This window comes from Pollicipes pollicipes, unplaced genomic scaffold (genome assembly GCF_011947565.3).
Source record: "Pollicipes pollicipes isolate AB1234 unplaced genomic scaffold, Ppol_2.1 Scaffold_6686;HRSCAF=7923_pilon_pilon_pilon, whole genome shotgun sequence".
NCBI classification, from domain to species: Eukaryota; Metazoa; Arthropoda; class Thecostraca; order Pollicipedomorpha; family Pollicipedidae; genus Pollicipes; species Pollicipes pollicipes.
Window position 1 is genome coordinate 45,662,063 of NW_023596921.1, and position 15,333 is coordinate 45,677,395.

At 50.1% G+C, this 15,333-nt stretch overlaps 1 pseudogene; it reads right to left on the reverse strand.

Moving 5' to 3' along the window:
* The window catches only part of LOC119107764 (glycine receptor subunit alpha-4-like), a 78,525-nt pseudogene extending 63,588 nt beyond the window's left edge, over positions 1-14,937 (reverse strand).
* Between the last annotated feature and the right edge of the window lie 396 nt (positions 14,938-15,333).

The window sequence follows — 15,333 nt, forward strand, 5'->3', positions numbered from 1 at the left end:
GAATATCGTCGGCATTTTTGTTTTTAAATATACCGAATACAACACGCTGTTGTCGAAACTTAGCAAGGCTCGTGGCGAAATTCGCACCACCACACGCGCCGATGCATTGACTGTATTTGTGAGGCGGAGCTCCCATTTTCAACTCCGACCGCTTCTCTTTTCTTGCTATTGCATATTCCTTAGCCACATCGTCACAGTTCCCGCTCGGGATCGCAACTAATACGCCGCCGAAGCCAAGACGCCAGCAACGGTACAGCGAGCTGAGAGGCAGCCGCCCCAGCCGCTGCGGAAACAAAACACCTCCCTGCTCGGCCGGTTGAAACCACACAATGCGGCGCGGCGGTGCACATTAGCTCGTCGGTGTCGAGGAGACCACCCATCGCAGCGAGGCGAATTGCCGGCGGGGGATAGGAGGCGGTCCCAACCGAAGACGACCGGCAAACCGTCACGCGAGAGAACTGGGAAGGATCGAAGTGGAGCTAGCTTGATGGGCGCCGTCGCCGGCGCGCTCTATGTCCGCTAAGGGACCGGCGGCGGTGACCCAATCAGCTCTGCGTCCACCGTTTAAACACCCTCTCTGTTGCGCAATCTGACTGTGAGCGCGGCGCGTGGCGCCATGTGATCGCCCATCAGCCCACCGTTTGCGGGGGGGGGGGGGCATTGCCAGCAGGATTGGTGTATTGAGTGCGCTGGGAGCGGGCAGGGTATAATGGGAGACCGAGGGAGGCAGAAGTAAGTAGGAGATAGGCACCGGCGGCGGCATTGTTCGCTGATATGGGCGAACGTGAGCCTCTGTTTCTAGCTTGCTTTGCTCAAATAAGGGAGCTTGGCTGAACACGTTGTTCCTGCTCACGTTATGCCAGATGTGTAAATATAGCAAGCGTCAGGTGTATTTTTGCGTGCGGAAGGCAGAATGATAGAAAATGAGAACGGAGCCGGTCATGATGGAGGCCGCAGCAGGGGTCGTAAAAAGGGCATGCGTTAGCGATATGCGATACGATGTACTTCACACTAGCAACTAGGATATCTCGGAACACTGATGCGGAGTTAGTGAAATGTTGATAGGCGTCTGGTATGACGGTTAAAACCGATAATGGCCCCGGGTGGTAAAACGAGCACTTGCCTTGTTGCGTATACGAACAGGAATTCGATTATCACGAGTAAGCCAGCAATTTTATAAAGACGTTCAAACTGCATCTTGCACGGTGCCCCCTAAGCCGAAAATTCAAAGGGCCACAGTGCTTTAAAATACAGATAAACGTAGAGCGCTTAATTAATATAAGCGATTTATACGTGATATACTAGGTCATCATGGTTGCATTAAAACATTTTAGGAAATGGGCTCGGAAAACAAGATGTATACCTGGTTCTTGAACGATGCAAGCGATAGCGTTCCGTTGAGGGAGGCGGTGTGATCTTATTTTTTCTTAAAATGACATGATTAACTACGAAAGGATTTGATGTGATTGTATTGGTTTATTTCACAAATCGTCAAGTAGCTTGAGGGCATCGAGCTCGTATTGCCGCACCTAAGCGCCGTCTAGAAATGCGAATATATCGTGACCGAACAGACGATATACCGAGACATGGAACGAAACGAAAGTTATCATCACAAAATTTCGTGGGCTTTTTCAAGTCACGAGGATTATTGGCGTGGAAAAATGGGCGATGGCCAGAAGCAAAATGATAAATACAAATACGACCTGTCGGCCTTTGGCCAAATTCACATTCAACCCTGTTTGACCGGATTGCTCTCCTACAACCGCCACCCGCTGAGCCCGCCGGCACGAAACCCGTCCCAGTACGTCGCCCCTCGCCACTGCTGCTCTTTCTCCTGATATGTCCTCTAGTTGCGGTGTGGCTCCCCCTCCTGTCCCCCTGCCCACGCCGTTCTCCATCTGCAGGGCGGCCCCGACTCTAGGTCCCCTGTCGATACGTTCGTCCACACCGAAAAAATCAACGGGAAATGAATTGAATACCAATGACCGTTGGCGATCGCAACGCAGCGATTTCAGTTACTGTGCCCGGACCGAGCGAGTGCCAAGCAGACGAATAAGCACGTGCGTTTACCAACGTTTTTCTTGACTTACTCGGCGGCGGCAACTCGGCGGTCGATCGGTGGAATTTCGACGTCGCGAAAAAGCGATGTTATATTCCCTTAGGTAAACTTAATATTTAAACGAAAAAGTGCATATGGTGATCAAAAAATAGGTTGTAATTGGAGCCAATGAATCCGCGCTTGCAGTGATGTCAATTTCGCCGCGATCGTGAAAATAGTTTCGACGACAGCGTGTCGCATTTGGTCCCGTTTTTCCAGATGCTGGCATGTCCGGCTTGCACGCCGATTACCGGCAAAACGACACGTCGCACATTCTTGTGTTGCGCACATGAAATGTAGATGGCACGTCGGTCGACGCTTTGAAACTGGGTCCACGCCTCCACCGGCTCCCGCTGCGGAAATGTGGAGTAATAAGCGAAACACGGAAATTAATATCATCCTGGTTTAATGAAGTGCTACCCGCGACTGCAGTCAACTGATCACGCTCGGTTGATTTGCTTAATGAGAATGTTCTACCTTTACATGAGGCTTTGAACTGAAAAAACCATCTTAAGGACCTTTTGGTGCAGTTCACAGCCACGCCCTTTTTAAATCTCAAGCCCTTTGGTTCCTGAGTTAAACGCCCACAAAAGTCCGGAAAGGTTTATTGGGATACTACTTCAAAGTCACCTTGGCATTGATGTCATAGAAACGTCATAAGATGGCCGCAATATTGCAGGCTATTTTCTGCTTATCGTCAAAACAGCATGGCCGCTGATGCATTCGCAAAAGCAATGATGCGGCACGTATGATGCAATCCGCGGAAGGTGATTGGCTGTTAGTAGGATATCGCTGCTGAATGCGTGTCGCGACCGTAAGCATGAGCACTTTCGGGTTGTGCGGCACTCGTTGCCAACGGGTCATTTTTCCTTATTTCAAGGCCATAGGTCAATGTTATAAAAAGAGAACCCCACTGTCTGCACAAAAAGTACAGCACCGAAAGAATACGGCGCTCTCCAGAATGCTATCAAAAAAGAAGACGCGACGGCAAATCTGCCTTTTTCTCCTGCCTGCGTTTTTTGTCTTCGTCTGCTGGCGCATTTCCTACAGACTGTTCGGTTGGCGCCTTGTGCACCGGAGCAAAGAACCTTGCACGGGTTTATGGGTTAGCAAGGCGTACAATTAGGGAAATATTACAGCAATTTCATGTATATTTTACTAAGTATTTGACAGATGTGGAACAAACTGAAATCTTGTACAGAAAATTGTGTACTATAAATACAGCCTCTTGGGCTGTATTACCATGAGCCTCAGTTGGAACTTTGTTGTGTGTCCCATCTTGCGTTGCGTCATGCCAGGGCCATGTGGCGGATCGCTGAATGGTGAAATTCTGCCACGATGGCTCTGCGTACAGAACAACGTGCAGTGCCAATTTTCCAGGGGATGTGGCCAGTGGACTACGCGTGCACGTGCTGTAAGGTCGAATTTTCGTCCACCGATGTTGCACGGCCGACCGGAAGATGTGAACGGCGCGACAAGGCCAAGAGGCCACTCGAAATCGTGCTCACGTCTCGGAAACCACGGGTTGGAGCGACAAGAAATTGACACGTCTTGGTAGAATTGCGTGAGGCCAGATGCGCGTTTCCACGTGCCACGTGTCACGTGCACAGAAGCGGTCAAGATGCATTTTGCCAGTGGTTTGCCAAATGCGCGCTTCCACGTCCCACATGTCATGTGCACAGAAGCGGTCAATAAGGATTTTCCCAGCGGTTCCCAGTTGACAGTTTTCACGTTTTATGTCACATGCCAGCAGTCAGAGCAAGTGGGGGCGCAAATCACATTTTAAAATGTCGGCAATCGTATCGTCTGCGATGCATGGGGCCAAAAGCAGTTTGTGCGACGCGCGGCTGCGCCAGTAATCGTCGGGCAAGCCGGAATATCGGCGTTCCGGAAAACGGTGCCAAATACCATACACTACCGTCGAAACTGCAGCCAGGGTCGTGGCGAAATTTAGATCTACGCATTCACCGATTCACTGCCTGCATTTGTCACACATGTCTTCGTTTTTTTGTGTGTGCCGTCAAGTCCAAACATCGAATCACTTAAAGGGATGCAATTGCCGATTTCAAGGTTAAAATGACAATGTCACTGGTTGATTGCTCAGTCGCCGTCGGTAGTCGCTGTTGGTGAGTATGTTAACACACGCCCGGGTGACCGGCTTGATACCCTTCGCTCGGGTGGGGGAGGGATCAATCTGACCCCCTTGACACCTCGGGAACTAAGTGAGCTAGAAACACCGAATTTACAGGGTGTGTTGATCTATACGTGAAATCACAGGTCCACGTTTGAGGTTCCTAGGTCATGACCCTCTGGTCAAATAGGGTCAAACAAGGCCAAATTCCAGGTTAGTCTTCAAAGTGCCCCTAGAACCTGGATAACTGTTCTAAGCAAAAGGTCACATGCTCATTTAAGGTCAGTGACCTTGCTTCACCTTTTGAAGGCCATGGTGACCAGAATCATACAAGACTGCTCTGAGTTTTGCAGCTGAATAAGCGACAAAGTTTGCGCTAGACAGTATGATCCTAAAAATAAAATGTCGACCCGGGTCATCTTGGGTTAATGACCTATTCTGACCTCTAAGAGATCAATGGAAGATGCATAATGCGGTTCCTGCTTTCAATAAATTCGAAATTAACACCAAAAACCATCCCGTATAGCAAGCCCTAGAGCAATAAAACAGGTTGGCTTTGACCTTGGTCTGACCTTCATACCTGACCTTAGGTCAGTGTAATTTGCTCATTTAATATTTGATTTGCTTAAGAAAGCATCTCAGAGATGTATGGTCTTGTCAAAACCTTCGTCGTTGCATCAGATTGACCAATTCCCTGGAAATTGCCTTCGCTGACACCATGGCCTGATTCTCACCTGTCACAAGTCAGCGACCTTACAAGGAACATCTAATTTTGTATACCAAACGATCTGTTATTCAATTGCCTACAGATACAGAAAATTTGGCGCGGCTACGCCGCGTCGCTCGGAAACCATTCTGGAAAAACCTTCGGGGTCAATTTGACCCCCACCCGAGCGCGTGTTAAAAAAACGGGAAACGCGCAAGTGCTTTATGCTGGCAGCGGCCAGCAACAGGCGTTAAGCCTCGCCTTGTGGGGGGTTGATGCGCCCCCAAGGTTTTTTAAGGAAACCTACCCGTCTTGTCGTGCAATTGCGCCCAAATTTTCGGTAGCCCATGTGGCATCCGTGATTCGTGCTTTCACAACATGACTAGCGTTTTTGGTTTCGAACCAGCGGTGAGTTTATGAGGAACAATGCAAGCTAATCTACGGCCGAAGCGCGAGGCGGGCTGCGCCCAGCGATGGCGCGAACCGTGCGCGACGGACCCGTACTGCTACATTAACGGAGACATACATCGTAAATATATGTTCAAAATACAAAAACTGCGCACCATTATACTCAGACTGAAACCAACGGCACGCCTGTTCAGGCTTGTCGCTGCGAGGCAAGACCTCATGCATATGAGCATGTTAAGCAGTAAAGTTTGATTTTCGGAAAAAGTTGACCTCCGGCCTGGAAAAATGAGCACGTGTTTTCAGTGACCCAGCTACGTAGCCTAGCACAAGGGATCGGGTCACGCCCGCCAGCAGTTGTTCTGCACCATTTGATGCCCACGTATAGGTCAGAGTATACGGCCGTGGGGCAGCAATGGGCATTCGCGTGTTCGTGCTTCATTATGATTTCATCACGGTCCCCAAGAGCTCCAAAATCAAATCCTGAATGCAGAACTCAAAAATGAATGGATGCTTCCAACAGTAATTTCAGATTTTTGATGACAGTCTTGCCGTGCGTTGGCGAAGACCTTATGTTAAACTATGAACCGGGGGAGTGGTGCTGGCTCCTAAAAGGCTACAAAGTGACGCACCTCTCTGAACCCATTCAATGGCGTAAACAAGCTTTAAAGAAAGCGGGCGCTTCGGCACTCCGTCGCGAGGCAGCGTGTTCACGACAAAAAGCTGGCACGGCCGATCCTCTCCGTTGAGGAGAAAACGTCGTAACCACTGAACGTGTCACTACTTTGGCCAAGTTACGGCGCAGAACCTCCTTCCCTAGCTGTTGTTGCAGCGAACTCAGAACTGCGAGCGAGAAAACAGTAGCAGTCCCTTCCGTCCTGTCGGCTCGGCGGGTTCGTATCACCGGCCGGGGGCCGAGCCGCATTCCGTTTCGCCGAGGCTCCCGCGCCCCGATCGGCCTCGGTCCCCAGGTCTCAGGTGGCCCTATGAGTCTGCCAGCGCGGCACCAGCTGGCGGCTGTCGCTCCGATCGACGCCCGACGAGTTATGGAGTGTGCGCACTGTGACTAGGCGGAGGGCCCCGTTAGAGGCCCCGGCCAATTACGACCGGGGGCAGCGGCAAGAAGCCAAACTGAGCGGCGGGCTCAAGCAAGCGACTGCGACTTAACACGACATCGTCGCGCCAGCGTAGCGCCATCAGATAAACAGCTGAAGGCACCGTCCGTGAAAATAAGTTAAGCTCGGCGTAAGTAATGTGCCGGTAAAAGACAACCGGAAATTGGTCGGCGACAAAACAGGGCGCCGGAATAATCTTGGAAAAATCATAATATCTGAACAAATGTGGCCTACTCGCACTTTCCTTCGAGACAGGGCGCATAACAAGTCGCAGAAAAGCACCCCGAGATGGCCTGCATGCAGCCCCAGCGCGGATCAAAATGCGTGTTCATAAAATAATTGCAGCGGGCGGCGAAACCGCGTCCGCGCACTCAGCACTTAAGTGGGGGCGCACACAGGAACTGCACACACCTTTCTGACCATCAACAATAGCTTGGTAACGGTAACATCAACTACAGCGTTAACAAGCGAAGCGTTGGCGAGGTGGAGCGAAGCAATGAATGGGTAAGGCACCATGTCCTGCGCTCGCTGTGTGTGGCGCCCCACTCCCGCAGACAGGGATGGGAAGCCATGACGGGAAGACCTGACATGTTACACTAATATCGCTACGCGCTAAGATCGCACACGTTTCGAACTCACGGTTACTGGAGCAGAAGGTGGAGCAAATTCTTTATCTATTCATATTCATTACTGGCTCTATTGGCAGGTGTTCATGTAACGACGGCCGATACCGCACTTTTTGTTCCCTTATCCTCACACGGGCTACTAAATGGGCGCGCTTTGCGCATGCGGAACAAGCGCGAAAGCTATCTCCAGACGCATTCCGAGTCATTAGCGGGCAGGATGGACGATGGCATACAAGAGCACGCAAAAACGGCCTCGCACAAGGTCGCGTCCACCACGGAAACGTTCCAACGCAATCGGACGGCAGTTTTGTCACAAAATCGATTCCGCCGCGATCGTCTTCATCGCCTTTTCGTTTTTCGCGAAGACCCTCCGGTAAAAGGAGCCGCTTAGCGGTGAGTGGGGGCAAGCCTGCAGGCTGCGCTCGGCCGTCCCGAAGGCTGTCAGCTTGTCTGCGGGGAGGAGCCGGGCCTGCCGCGGGGCATGGTTGCCTGATGGCTTTCTGCGCCGCTCCGACAGTCCCGCCCGCGCGCCGCGACGTCGCGATCGACCACGTAGTCGCTGCCGCGGCCACCGGCGGCAGGGCGCCGACGCGCTATTAGTCGGCCCCATGTGGCCGCGGAGGCGCCTGAGCGATTGCGGACTCCTCGCCCCGTGCCAGATGAACGCTGGCGGACACTCCCCTCTGGACACAAGTCATCTGCGGGTATTCTGGCGGACACTCCCCTCTGGACACAAGTCATCTGCGGGTGTTCCGTTCTGGACAGAAAGACTGCCAGCGGACATTCCGTTCTGGACACGGCGAGCACCAACATGAACTGCTGGCGCATGGATCGGATAGTGATAATATCATAATGTGATTTGTAGAAGATGCAAGGTGTTGTAAAGCACTTACATTGGCCTGCGCTGTGCGATTCATTTCGTGACTTAATATGCTTGGTGACCACAGTCCGACACTGCTCCACAAGGGCCTCCTCCCCCTCCCCGCACAAAAAAACAACGAAGTTTGTGCACCAGAGCCAGGGACCGAAGGTATAAACCAGCCCATGCATTTGGTTGTCCGATTGTCTGTTTCCTCTGTCTGATTTAGTTAGTCTTATGTTGCTGCCACGCCAAGTTGTAAGAGTATGAACCTGACATCACACCGGATTGCTCAGGTTTTTAAAACAAAAGAATGGTATGATTCCCACAGTAATTGGATGGGAAAGGCAGCTCGCATTCTTGATGCAATGTCGCAGAAAAATCATGCGTGATCGGCCAGCCGGCAAGAAATGCCTGCAACCTTACATAGCGAAACTTTTCGAGGAGTGGTCCCTCTTGCGGTCAGCGCCTGTGTGAGGATGTGATTAGTGGTTTGTAAAAACGGCAGCATTTAGAAACCGTGCCAGGCGGACCGTGCCAGCCCCGGTCGCGCAAGTCCAAATGTTCTGCTAGCTGAGGCAGCGCCCACTCGGTCTGTGGCTTTGCTCGTGGTAAATCACTGATGGTCATTATATCAATTGTTAATGGCTCACTGTGCTTAATTAAAATGTCAAGTAATATAGAGTAACATTTAACATTCAATTTCATTAGTTATATTGAAATAGATGCGACATAATTTATGAAGAGTAGAAATAATTACTATGCAACAAGCGGGTTTAATATCTCTTTGTACTGTCATTATTATTCCTTAAATATTCAGCTTGAACGTTTTAATCAAATGCATTTTTGTGGTCAGTACCCACGCTCAACAGTGCTTGTTGCTTAAGCCCTGTCCAAACCACCTGATCGTGAATTTCTGATCAACGGCAGGAGTTAGCGTTAAAAGCTTACCGTGTTACAATGCGAACCACAGTCTGTGCTGCCCTCAGGCATGTGGCCTCACGGGCAGCCGCTGCTCACGGCTGCGGACAACCAATCAGGGACAAACAGCGAGCGCCTAAAGCGGCTCGAGCCGACCCCGCTTCGGCTGGGTGAATTAAAAGATAGACTCTCTTACCAACTGAGCTTTCGGGGCGAAGACACTGCTGTTAAGACAGTAAGTTGCTGCTTCGGAACAACCATACTGGGTTAGAAAAGCCTCGTATTGTCATGGATAATTACTTAAAATTACTTTGAACTCTCCATACTGCACGATTATTGTAGGCATTCAAAAACATCTTAAAATTAACATAACATTGGGAACACCTTTTTAAGATCGAAACACTACTTTGACGTGAGCCATCTGCCATTTAGCAGACTAAATAGCCTTGTCAGCGGCCGTAAAAAGTGGGATGATTGCCGGGTAATAGGCAAACTATGCGTCCCTGTCGCTAAGGCAGTGTACGACGAGACTCATTGTGTGCATGGAAGATTCAAACAGTGCTGCGCATGAAGTGAGTAAGACAAGAGAAGAGAACACGCGAACGCCTGCAGCGGAAACAGATGGTTTCACGCCTTTTTACACAGCATCCGTTTCCGCGCTGCGCTGTTTCCCCTACCGCCACAGGGCTCGGCCCGGACGGGGCCCCTGACACGGCCAGTGCTGACGCAGCAGGCGGCGGACTGCGCGGGCGTGGTGGCCGGCTGTCGGGGCCGCCGCTCCGCCGTCCCGACTTCATATCGGCCCTCTCGCAGCCCACTTGGCGTCTCTCAACAGCCGGGCGCGGCCGATAACGGCGGCGCGCCGCTGCCGCCCTGCTGTCGCTCTTATATTGACTTCTGATACAGTCAGAAGGCTCTGCCGCCGATGAAGCCGTAGCAGCACGGGTGTACGCAGTGGGTCAATAAGTGGGGTGCGGCCGACCGGACCGGGCCAAGAGATCAGCAGTAGAGACGACGCCGGAGGTCAGCAGGGCGTCCGGCACTCGCGGAGCGAAGCCCAGCTCAAGGCCCTGTATACCACGGCAGTCACCGGCCCAGCAGTCTGGGCCCAGCTCGGCGTGATCCACTGCCGTCACAAAAAAAATAAGCTGCCTCCGCCAATACAAGCATTACAAGTGGCTATTTGCCCCAGTTCATTCAGTGCGGTACTCACTCTATTACGTGAAAAGCAATGTCAATTGCGATAATTGTGTTCCTATTCTGCATGAATCTGTTGTTGGTAGAATGGATGATTGTTGTTCAAATTGGGGTCAATTTTGATCCATGCATCCAAGAAGGCAGTACCGTTGATCGACACTTCTTAAGTTTATGCTACTCTTACCACTCAGACCGCAAGCTGACTGAGTTTCAACGTACGCTTACAAGGATTTTTATCTTCAGCTGCCCGGCCCGGCCCGGCCAGTCATGCCTCTGCCTGGCTAATATCTTTCCAAACATGTTGCCTACCACCATGTAGTTCTCAGCAACAAGTAACACAATTATGTAAAAGCTGTGAAGTAATATTTTCAAGATTTTTGCACGCATTTGTTTGATCAGGGCCAGTTCCATTTTCTGCCAAATTATAATATCTTCAAAACCCTGCTTTTTCAATGAACCTGGGGATGCAGAACTTCCGCGATGTTCTGCGCGGAGACTGGGTCAATAGCCCGACGACTTGCCGTCGCGGAGATGCAGAACCCAGCATATTTTAGTATCAAATAGAACGGAAATCGTATTTAACGGGGTGTGGGTCGGTGGGCGCAGCTGGCCACGCTCTCCCCAGCGCAAACTGAGGATCCGGCTGTTCTGGCGGGTTTTTAAATACATGTCAAATCCATGGCACGTAAATATGATATATATATATATATATATATATATATATATATATATATATAATATCATCGCCTATGTAGTCATTACCCTTTTGAACACGACCTAAGGAGGGAAGTGATGTCCTTGCTAAGGTTTCCTGAGAATACTTATCCAGCAAGTCGTGCAATTATACCCTTTTTTGCTAGACTGTGGGGTATCCATTTCGCGTGTTTCGGCTACATAAACTTGTCCCTAGCCTTTCTGGTTTCTGGGGGGAGGGATTTTTAGGAACAGTGGACGGCGACCACGGCCGGCGCGGACGGCGGGCGGCAATCGACGATTCCGAAACAGGAGAGTTTTTTTAGTGCTTAATTGACTCCTACGACCGTGTTCAACGCGTCAATGCGCCATACAGCATTGTTCAGTTATACATATCTCACGTAGTTTGATGCAGATCCCTTATCTTCGTGGGACGTATGAGTTAGTGTGTGAAGCCCTGTCGCAGCAGCCCCCGGGTAAGTTGAAAACCCCTGCAAGGCGAAGGATTCCACTCGCGTTAAGTGGTGTGTGGGCACGGTGGAGATCGGGCTGAGGAGACGGTTATAATCCATTTTCGTGTGGCCGTGGCGATATCAGGTAATTGAATTTACCAATCCGGCCCATAATAATCGGCGAGCCCACCTAAATTATGGCCACGTTTGTATTCATCGACGAATTCAGAACAAAGAGGTCAAGTAAAATCGATTGTCACCGTTCTTACGCCATACAAAGCACTTTAAGGCTACGTAAGGCTGTTGCTTCAGTCCATTAAAGTAGGCTCTGGCAAGTTTTCAGGATTCGCAATGGGCTCGTCTCGGACAAGCTCCTAGGAATAAATCAAATTTGACGGCACTGAGAACGCGGGATTAAATCTATACACGCATGCTTTATCACTTGCACTCGGTGACCCGAGTATCTCAGACAGCAATAACTCACTGCCGAAACGTATTACAACTTGCTTTGTATCCCTGCCTCACGTGATGAAGAGCTTCCAGCACACATTGGAACGATAAATACCAGAGGTAGCATGACTGATTTATATCACGTGCCGCTTGTTCGCGGCGTCTTTAACTTTGGAACACTATTACTAGCGAGTGAAGCCTTTTCTCATCAATGTTTTCTTCTCTGGACTTCCAAAGAAGAAAACATCGGGACTTCTTTGTCTTCTTTTCTCTCGGAACTTCCGCCATCATGTTGCACTTATCCCGGCCACTGGTGTATTTCACCGCAATGAGTCTGGGGAAGACTTTTTGCCCAACCCTTCATAGCCAATAAACCTTTTGTGCGGTTACAAACGGCGCTCAATGGTCAAGCCACTTTCGTTGTCAGAAATCCAATGTTCTCGACTTGGATCGATCTTGTTTAGCTAATGACGCCAAAGGTCAGGCTAAGTAATGTTTTTGGTCTTCTTCTAAAGAGCATAATTTGCAGGAAAGAGCGTAATTAAATACCCAGCCAGCCAGCCAGCCAACAGGCCAGCCAACCAACCAGCAAGAAAACCAATATTGAACACCGGGATCAGTCTTGTTGAGCCGATGGCGTTACAGGTCAAGTCAGATAATGTATTTAGCCTACGCCTACACAACATTACTTTGTGGTAAAGCGCAGAATTGAACATTCAAAAGCCTACGTTTGAGACCAGGTGTGCTGGAGTTATACACAGCCGTCCCTGCCATCCGTGTTCTGGGCTTAGGCCAGAAAGGGCCATGTCATATCAAGAGGTCAAACTGATATTTGGGTTAAGCTTGGATGTAACACATATTTATCGGCTAAACGTTTGCAAGAATGTCAAAAAGCTGGCCAAACGTTGTTCATTTACAGGACTTCGCAAATGCTCAAAACGCCATATAAAACCTTGCGAAAGGTCAAAATACTAAAATACGCCAATTCAAGCATACTCAATAGTTTATGTAGCAACAATCATCTATAAAATTTCTAATAATGGGCAGTTTATCCTGCTGACATCCGCCAGTCGGGTTGCAGCGCATAAGAACAATACGACTATCATGCATTCAAAGAGACGCCGGCCGGGAGCTTCGTTTCACCTTGACACGACCTGGGGTCACCTGGCATGCATCCTTCAGATTGATGGCATTATGTGATTGTGTGAAGGGATGGAAAGCTGTAAGGCGCAGTCTGTATTGATTCGGCTGTTGCTCAGTGATGGGTTAAAAGTATGTACAGAAGTAACAGCGGTAACGGTAGCGACAGCAATAGCGGTAGTTTACAGTCGTTTGGCACACTCTGCCTTCATTTGGCTGTTCCTCAGTGACTAACTACCATTAGTATTTTCTTCTCGATAAGGATACTTCTACATTAGGCGCAAAATGGTCGCTGCATCCGACGCGCCCGAAGCCCCAACCATCGTAATCTTTTGATATTCATGCGTGCACCATTACAACTTGCTATGCTTGTCCATTTGTGCACGCGGCTTATTTACACACGCATGGTAAATTAGCTATCTTCACGCAAAATAACCTCCTTATCAATCAGCCTAATGGCGAGAAGACCGAAGATCCAACCTCCCATGTCACTTTGTTAGGTCTCCTGGGTTACGAGCACATAATTTAAGAACCGCAGGGTAGAATGAGGCTGAAATATATGGGTTGGTTCCGTTATATCTGCACATATTGAATACGAAATAATTTTAAATCCCATAAGGAGCTTCTTTGCAGAATTAATTTCATGAATTGCGTCGCTGGTGCTTGCGGTATGACAAAATGATAATGGTATTATCGTTTGTGTCAGCGTGTACTTTTAGACGTTACAAATATATTGTGAGAAAGAGCTCGAGATGTGCATAAATGCCATACATGTATCATATACTGACGTTTGACTGCAGCGAAAGTGAGATTTATGGCTAGCCCAGACACTCTAAATTCACATATCTGGACGCCCTAGTTTATTACTAGCAGTGAAATCAAGTGATACGTACCAACAGTTTGCATGGCCCCATTTTTAGTTGGTCTTAAATGCAACAAGTATTTGGTCCCTGGCAAAAAACTTGTTTATTTGCGATCAATAGAAATGCCCGATTGCATTTTCATCTCTTGCCCCACACCGGTTCTCAACAAAATAATGTGCCAGCTGTAGCAAACCAGACGCGAGGATAAGGCTGGGCAAGCTCGAGCCTGGAGCACAGACATCGGTGACTTGCTTTCCACCTTAACATTTAACTCAGCACCTCACGCAGCCCCTCAGTATCAGGTGCCGGCAATCCCATCCCCCTCTCCCTGCTTGTTTATCCCAAGCCACCGCCGCTGTTTGCACACGGCTTCGGTATGCCGGTATCGAATACCAATGTCGCCCCTGTTGTCTGTAGATGCGAATCTCAGCTCTACTGCAGCTGCCACCTTCACCAGACTGGAGGACACGCCGCCATGGGAGTTTTCTGAGGAAGGCCGCCTAGGCCGGCGAGCGTCGATTTTCTACAAGATGATCAAGTGAGGCCCAGTGTCATATCATGGCCTAACTGTAGGTCCCACGCACATCGGGAGGCAATGGCCGACATGAAACCTAAAACGCTTTGAAATCATTCATAGATGTACCTATTGTCCACCTAGGCAGTGCAAAAGTCATGACGAGGCGACTGTGGCAGATGCTTAATAATATGTATCAGGAAAGGTTTACCATGTTAGTAAAAACATTTACCGTTAAAGTGGAGAGATCAAATATCGCTTTCTTGATAGCTGTGGAATGGATATCATTCTGCAGACATATTACCATCCAAAATTGATATTTTATTTACTTCTCAAGCTACGCAATTCCAAAAAAACATGACCCATTTTCTGCTTGGTCCCATTCAGATCACCAGAAGAAGCATCATTTGCGATTCATCAAACCTATCCTTGCATCACCCGATGCAGAGTACAAGTATTTTGAGCTCCCTAATGATCTAAGCATCCCTCTGACCATCTTACCATCCAATAATGCATAAACATCTGACCAGGCGCCACAACGCGGAGATCGGGGACTCTGCAGAGTTGACATAAGCAAGAAGGGCCTCTAGCTCCTGGTTTTCTTTATTGTGAGCAGGAAGTTGCTGCTCTGACAAGCACCCACCTTTAGTGTCGACGGTATTTCCAAAAGACAGCACGTCCGAGACCATCAGTTCCCTGCGTGACTGGGAGCCTCGAGCTCTCTCACCTGCTTTCGCCGCCTTCCCAGTCTCCGTGCGCCGCCTCGCAATCGCCACCGTTCCGACACCACGGACGCTGCCGGCGGCCCGCGTGCTCGGCCGCCGCCGCCGCCGCTGCCGCCGCTGGGTGTGCGGTCGCCGGCTGCTGCCGCGCGGTCCTCCCCGTCGCCGGAGCTCACCGGTGCCGACTGGGCGCCGGCCGGCGGGGCCTGCTGGCGACACCGCGGCGACGGCGCCGACGGCGGTGGGGAGCTGTAGCCATGGCCGCGCCGGCCGCCGGCAGCGGATAGACCGTCGGTCGTCCATACCGCGAAGCGGACGGACGAAGGCCACTCGGGAATGGCGTTGGATCTGAGTTTAATGGCGCTTGAATCAACTATCGTGCCGACGGCAGGAACGTGATGATTTGGTGCATGGTATGATGAAGGTGCAGACTTGAAGGAA